Raw genomic sequence first — 8,744 nt, forward strand, 5'->3', positions numbered from 1 at the left:
AAGAGATAATTTTCGAATTATTATACCACTTTCGAGGTTCGTTTTACGGGACTGTGTTTGGGCAATTGCTTCCACCATGGCGACCTCAAGTTCATCAGCTCTCGTGGCGAGAGTAAGCGAGGATGGATCGGATGTCCAGCAGACGAACTGCAGACAGCCGAAAATTTGTACGTAATGATGATGAATTTAAATAAAATTTAAAGCGGTTGCATTTTTTTTATTGAAATGGTAAACAGCGAATGACTGATGACTTGTTTCGCCAGTGTTGGCTTGAAACGGTGTTTGAAGTTGGTACACCGTAGAAATTTGTTTTGGAAACACAGTACAACTCAAGAGTTTTTATTGAATAGGTCTTATGAACATATGAAAGAAAATAGCTTCTTGGACCATTAAAAAACTCAAGGACTTTTTTTTATCAAAAATACATTCACGACTCTTCAGCATGAAACCAACAAAATGAAATCAGTCAAACATTACAATATTCAACCTTTTTTGAAGGTTGCAGACATCTTAACTATTTTTCTAAAAAAAAAAAACAGTTTCAAAAATCTAGCTTAATATTTGAAAAGGTCGTATGAAAACTTAAAATGCTGTTTTGAAGGTCTCGGGACCAAAAGGCCTATGTCTGAAAATATTTTTATCGGATTCCTCGGAAAATTTCACAAAAGATATCAAAAAATTGTGAAGTTATGTTTTCAATACTCTGAGATACGATTTTTTGAAAATAAAAACTGGGGTTTTCGACGCGCCACAAGCAAAAATGGAAAAAATGACGAAAACGGGAAAAAATCGACTTTTTTCACTAAAACTGCGATAACTTGAAAATTTCAGCGATGGCCTATACATGTTAGGGTACCAAAAGTTGCATATTTCAATTACAAAAATTTTGGTATAATATAATATAATATAATATAGTCGTTGTGCCGGTGATGATTCTTGCGAAGACTCTGCTTAATAAATAAGGTAGGTGTTGACATTTTTTAAAAATGTGGACAGAAATAAAAATTTCGAGTGCTTAATTACAGCCAAAAACATTTTCTCCCCTTTTCCGAACGGACAAAAAGTGCTTTGGAACTGGTTCGTGATTGGGTACACGGAGTACTCGGCGGAACGGACGGAGACTGGTAGTTGACGGGACGAACTTGGATTCCTTGGTGTCCCAGCTTTAGACCAAGGTTGAAAGTGCCGCAAAAGTTTGCGACAATCTGTTGGTGCAGTCGGCGGATTTTGCTATGGAAATGACATCCCGGTACTGGCATCGGTCAACCGACGAAGCTAACCTGCACGTGGTCGTTAAGCCTGGTGGCAAGATGGAGTCAGGGCTCAAACACGAAGATGAACGAACGACACACGCAGTATTCGAATTGATCGGCTGGGATCTCGCCAAGGTCTCCCAAGATAAATGCTGAGGGACACTCCGCTAATCAACACCTGGTGACGCAGATTGATCCAAATAATCAAGAGATTGCAAGTGCGAATCAAGCGCGAGTGTTTCTAAGTTAGCTATCGGTTCCCTGCGTGGCCCAAATAGATGTGCTTTAATAATGACAAAGTGCAAATAAAAATGGTATATTTCAGCATAAAACTTGTGTTTTATCATCATTTCAATAAATCCATGTGATATACCACACAAATACACTTATATTCAAAACACGAATCAAAAACTGGTTCCGAAAAACCGAAAAAAAAACATTTCCAACCAGTTCCGGCCGAAAGCCGATTTCTTAGAGATCCGGCCTCCAAATAGTACATAAATAACAATTAGATGCTAATAACTTTTGATAGGGTTATCAGATCCTTGATGTTTCAGGCTCATTTGAAAGGTCTTTCGATTATCTAACTAACGATTGGTCGCATGATGGACCCAGATATCATTTCTACTGAAATATCTGAGATCCGGCCTCCAAAAAGTGTATAAATAACACTTAAGTGCTAATAGGGTAATTCTCCGCCAACTCACACAGCAGTTGCCCCGACCCCTTTTCGATTTGCGTGAAACTTTGTCCTAAGGGGTAACTTTTGTCCCTGATCACGAAACCGAGGTCCGTTTTTTGATATCTCGTGACGGAGGGGCGGTACGACCCCTTCCATTTTTGAACATGCGAAAAAAGAGGTGTTTTTCAACAATTTGCAGCCTGAAACGGTGATGAGATAGAAATTTGGTGTCAAAGGGACTTTTGTGTAAAATTAGACGCCCGATTTGATGGCGTACTCAGAATTCCAAATAAACGTATTTTCATCGAAAAAACACTAAAAAGTTTTAAAATTCTCCCATTTTCCGTTACTCGACTGTAAAAATTTTGGAACATGTCATTTTATGGGAAATTTAATGTACTTTTCGAATCTACATTGTCCCAGAAGGGTCATTTTTTCATTTAGAACAAAATTTTTCATTTTAAAATTTCGTGTTTTTTCTAACTTTGCAGGGTTATTTTTTAGAGTGTAACAGTTTTCTACAAAGTTGTAGAACAGACAATTACAAAAATTGTGATATAAAGACATAAGGAGTTTGCTTATAAACATCACGAGTTATCGCGATTTTACGAAAAAAAGTTTTGAAAAAGTTGGTCGTCATCGATCATGGGCATTCATGGTCACCCGCGACAGACACGGACGACGAAACAAAGAGAAACGCAAAAAGTAACTTTTTCAAAACTTTTTTTCGTAAAATCGCGATAACTCGTGATGTTTATAAGCAAACTCCTTATGTCTTTATATCACAATTTTTGTAATTGTCTGTTCTACAACTTTGTAGAAAACTGTTACACTCTAAAAAATAACCCTGCAAAGTTAGAAAAAACACGAAATTTTAAAATGAAAAATTTTGTTCTAAATGAAAAAATGACCCTTCTGGGACAATGTAGATTCGAAAAGTACATTAAATTTCCCATAAAATGACATGTTCCAAAAATTTTTACAGTCGAGTAACGGAAAATGGGAGAATTTTTAAAACTTTTTTAGTGTTTTTTTCGATGAAAAATACGTTTATTCGGAATTCTGAGTACGCCATCAAATCGGGCGTCTAATTTTACACAAAAGTCCCTTTGACAACAAATTTCTATCTCATCACCGTTTCAGGCTGCAAATTGTTGAAAAACACCTCTTTTTTCGCATGTTCAAAAATGGAAGGGGTCGTACCGCCCCTCCGACACGAGATATCAAAAAACGGACCTCGGTTTCGTGATCAGGGACAAAAGTTACCCCTTAGGACAAAGTTTCACGCAAATCGAAGAGGGGTCGGGGCAACTTTTCCCGATTTCGTGTGAGTTGGTAGAGAATTACCCAATAACTTTTGAAAGGGTTGTCAGATACTCGATGTATTAGGCTCATTTGAAAGGTCTTTCGATTATCTAACTAACAATGGGTCGCATGATGGACCCGGACATCATTTTCATTGAAATATCTGAGATCCGGCCTCCAAAAAGTGTATAAATAACACTTAAGTGCTAATAACTTTTGATAGGTTTGTCAGATCTTCAATGTTTTGAGCTTATTGAAAAGGTCTTTTTAATACCTTTCTGAAAATGTAGTTTCTTGCAAAAACCACCCTTTTTACAATCTTCCGGACATACGCCAAAATCGTTTTTTTAGTATAACTTTTGAAGTACTTAACTAAACTAGCTGATTTTAAATAGAGACCTATGGGACCCCAAGACGGATCAAATGAGACTAATACGGTCAAAATCCGTTCATCCAGTCCGGAAATAATCGAGTGACAATTTTTTTGTCCACCCACCTACACACATCCACACAGACATTTGCTCAGAACATGATTCTGAGTCGATAGGTATACGTGAAAGTGGGTCTACGAGGTCAAATTAAGAAGTTCATTTTTCGAGTGATTTTATAGCCTTCCCTCAGTAAGGTGAGGAAGGCAAAAAGCATTTTTAATGCTGATTGATTTTTGATAACTGATTTTAAAGGTTTTTTTTATGATAAATACTTTTTAACGCAATTTCTTTCTCCCTTGAACAAAAAAAACTAGAAATAAAATTTGCATTGACTTACAGATATGATTTTGTTTTTATATTTCAAATTTAAAAAGCATTTCAAAAGCATTATCAGTTGGACTAAAGCAATATAAGTGCTTTCAATCATAGTTCACAGCAATAAGAAATCAAACACTCAGCAATAGATTAATATTGTTTGTTTAGAACGTATGCTCAAATAAATTTCTTAAACACAGAATTTTTTTTAAAAAAAGGTCTATCAAAAATAAAATTATAACAAACCAAGTTTTTCGCAACAATATTTTTGAATCTGTCTTATTTCAAAAATGTAAGGAAATGTGTTGCCCGGTGTTCTTCCTCAAAAACCTGCTAAGAACATTGCAAGTACTGCGTGGTAGATGCTGTCCATCCCTCAAGTTTGAGCCAACCAAAACTTGGTCAGACGGACCGTAAACGTCTCCAGAATAATTAGCACAAACGAGGAAACTGTGCTGATTAAAAGTGAAAAACGAACATCAGCATAATCAGCAAATAATAAAAATGAGTTTGCCTGTTTCACTCATTCATGTTTTGGTGGTTCAACGTTTGGCTTTTCTTCAAATGGACTTTTGACAATTTGGTGGCGAGATAGTGAAATGAAGAGGCCAGCCAAAATTATGGGACAAGATCAGAACTGGGAGTGGTGTCCAGCCCGGCCCGACAACAAATCTGGCAGACAGAACTTGTTAAATTAGGCAAGGACCAGTTTTGATTCAACTTTACGAGGGCTGGCGGTCACGACGGTCCACGCGTTCCAGCATCCAGCCAGAAACCGCCGTATGTCCTTTCCCTTGTTATGCAAAGGCGCGTATTTTGAGCATTTGAATCTTGGCTGCCACCTCGACTGTATACGACATTCTGGCGGGTCGAGCATCTGTGGCGAGGAGGACATCGTGCGCAGTTTTCAAGTGCAAAAATTCATTAGCGCAAACGCACAACATTTGGACGAGACGAGACAGACTTGTTACATAAATGTTGAGGGGATGGTGGGGTTTAATGGGTCGAAAAGTGAATTCTACTTTATTTGTTTTTGGTATCTTGAGAATCAATGTTCATGTGATGTGTTCGTGACATGCGGTAATACATTTATTGTTATATAGAGTTCACAGGTTTTGTTGTGATTCTTTTTATTTTGTTGTTCACTATACTACTATCAAACAGGGCTTTAATGTTTTTATAATTCACGAGTTATGGTAAAAAATAGAATAACTGCACTGCACCCCTCACTCCCCTACAACTTCAATCAGTGTTGTTGTCCCCAACTCTCACTTCCACCGACTAAGTGCAGCGGACTCCGTGAGCATATTTAAACGCTTTAATTAACGGGGATGAGATAAGTGACACTGACATTGGAAATGCGAGATGAAATCACCTTTTCCTGTCCGTGAAAAATTATGGACGACCATTTATCAGACCTGTCTTGCCTTAATTGCAACAATTTTGTTTTTGGAACTTGCATCATCTTGAGGGCAAACTGTAACATTTTTATTAAAACCTGACACGGCTTGATGTGATGGACAATTGCTAAAAACATGTTGTTCGGTCACTCTTTCCCGATGGATCGATCCAAGTCTTGCGACTGCCCAAAATTGATGAAAGTCAAAAAAGGATGTTTTCATTAGACGAAATCATGACTTATTCAACATTTTTCGTCTAAACATTCGGCGAATTGACGTCTTTCGGTGGCTTCAACCGTGTCTCAGGTGACTTATACATGTTTTTTACAATTTAGAACAGCCAACATCGGCAACGTAGACGAGGTCAAAACACTTTTATCAAAACGGCGTCTAATGTTTGCCAAGACTGATCGATCCAGGCGTTCGAGCCCAGACGGTGGACCATTTGAAATTCTAATATTTCTAAGTTCCATGTACTGGGAAAACCCGAAAAAGGGAGTTCAGTAGTCAGACTATATTTAAATCTCAGGTCAACCGTTTCGAGGTGATCGCGCAGCATAAATTCCTGCCAATTGGATACAATGTTTAGTACTCGATAGTACGGTGGAATGCAAATATACGACTGTCTGGTGACGAGTGATTTCGGTGGCATGTGGCATTAATGTTCTGCCTATCAACTACCAGACGAGAAGCCTGCCCGTGGGGATTGGAAATTCATGCACGACAAAACAACGTCCATCAACATATCAGATCACGACCCTATCGGATGATCTGGGCTAATCTGTATTCTAAGGTTTTGCATAGTTTGCTGCTAGTCAAGAAATGGCGCGTAGAATTTCGAAGTAAAATGAGCGAGTTGTAAAATATTCAATTATTTTAACCTGTTGTATTTTGATGATAAAATTATAATTATTGTGTCTTGAGGAGGGTGCCTAAAGGGGTTACATACATGTAGAAAATCACATAATTTCTCTCAGACCATTTTGCAGAATTAGTTTGTTCATATAATTTTCCATGCAAATTTGGCAGCTTTTTTGATCCATTTGGTGTCTTCGGCAAAGTAGTAGGTATGGATACGGACTGCACTTGGAAAAAATTATACACGGTTAAAAAAATTGGGTATTTTTTATTTATTTTTTTGTCACAAAAACATGATTTGCAAAAAAAACACTATTTTTATTTTTTTTCCATCTTCTGATATGTTTTAGAGGACATCACATGCCAACTTTTCAAAAATTTCCAGGTTGTGCAAAAAATGTTTGACCGAGTTTTTAGTTTTTTAATCAATACTGATTTTTTTTTTCAAAAAATCGTATTATTAATCGCAAAAATTTTTAAACTTCATTTTTCGATGTAAAATCAAATTTGCAATCAAAAAGTACTTCAGAGAAATTTGGACAAATTGCATTGTTTTCAAGTTAAATTTATTTTTAGGTGACTTTTTTTTAAATAGTCGATGTTTTTTCATTTTTTAAAATTAGTGCGCAAGTTCGCCAACTTTTGATTATTTTTTTTTTGAAAAGCTGGGAAAATTCTCTACACTTTGCTTTTTTGAACTTTGTTGATACGATCCTCATTTGCTGAGATTTTGCCATGCAAAGGTTTCAAAACATGAAAATTGATGTTTTCTAAGTCTCACCCAAACAACCCACCATTTTCTAATGTCGATATCTCAGCAACGAATGGTTCGATTTTCAATGTTAAAATATGAAACATTCGTGAACATTTCCGATCTTTTTTAAAAAAATATTTCTAAAAATTTTTAATCAAGACTAACATTTCAAAAGGGCCAAACATTCAATATTACACCCTTTTAAAATGTTAGTCTTGGTTTAAAAATTTTCGAAATATTTTTTTAAAAAAGATCGGAAAATGTCACGAAACCATTAGTTGCTGAGATATTGACATTAGAAAATTGTGGGTTGTTTGGCTGAGACTTAGAAAACATCAATTTTCATGTTTTTAAATCTTTGCATGGCAATATCTCAGCAACTAAGGGTCGTATCAACAAAGTTCAAAAAGCAAAGTGTAGAGAATTTTCTCAGCTTTTCAAAAATATTTTTTTTCAAAGGTGGGCAAACATGTGCACTTATTTAAAAAAAATGAAAAACTGCGACTATTTTCAAAAAGTCACTTAAAAATGTATTTAACTGAAAAACGGTGCAATTTATCAAAATGTCACTGAAGTACTTTTCGATTGCAAATTTGTTTTTACATCGAAAAATGAAGTGAAAAAAATTTTGCGACCAATATTTCGATTTTAAAAAAACAGTATTGATTACAAAATTCATAACTCGGTCATAAATGTTTAGCACTACCTGGAAATTTCTGAAAAGTTGGCGTTTGATGTCCTCTAAAACAAATAAAAAAATAAAAAAATAGTGTGTTTTGCAAATCAAGTTTTAGTGACAAAAAGTTAAATAAAAAATCACCAAAAATTTGTTTACCGTCTATAATTTTTTTCCAGTGTAGTCCTTATCCATACCTTCTACTTTGCCGAAGACACCAAATCGATTAAAAAATTCCTTCGAAAGATATAGATTTTTGAATTTTCACTCATCATTTTTGTATGGACAGCTGCCAAATTTGTATGGAAAATTATATGGACAAACTAACGATACAAAATGGCTTCTTTGGGCATACCAAAGGTAGTAACAATGTTTCAGCCGGATTACAAATTACAAAAATTAAAATTTAACAAAAAATAGTTTTTGTAGAGAATTGCTCAGAACAGAAAATCTATTGAATAGGTACATTGAAAAGGCGATTTTCAATCACTGAGTAAACTAAGTAAAAGATTATTAAAGCTCAAAATTTTGCCAAGCTTAAGCGAACGGCTATATTTTTATGAGCGTTTTCACTAAAAAAACGGAATTGATTTACGGGTGCCACTATATCTCGAGATTTGATGGACCAAATTGGCTGAAATTGAGGGTAAATACTCTCAAGACATATTCGACGAAGCCCAATTTTAATTTTGCTTCAGAAAAAATACAAAAATCAATACACTCAAACCCCGATGGTTTGGCACCAACTGTTGTCAAACGAACGGAGTCACTTTTTAGTTTGACACCCCTTTAACACGGAGTTCACACACACTACCAAAAGTTTGTTTTGTTAGGGTGCGTGAGTGCCGTGTGAAAAGTGACAGTTCAACAGTTTTTATGGTACGTTCGTTTGATGGATAGTTCCACACTGAGTGCCGCACTCAAAGCTGTCAAAGTGTTTCTTTGAAGAAACTCGCACTAGTTCCGCACGAGTTTCGCCGCCATCTTGGAACTGAAATTCTAGTGCCGCACTCGATATTTTTTCAGTTTCATTTGAGTTCCATGCACACTGAAAAAGAATGTTCGTTTGA

Source organism: Culex quinquefasciatus, chromosome 3, assembly GCF_015732765.1.
Source record: "Culex quinquefasciatus strain JHB chromosome 3, VPISU_Cqui_1.0_pri_paternal, whole genome shotgun sequence".
NCBI classification, from domain to species: Eukaryota; Metazoa; Arthropoda; class Insecta; order Diptera; family Culicidae; genus Culex; species Culex quinquefasciatus.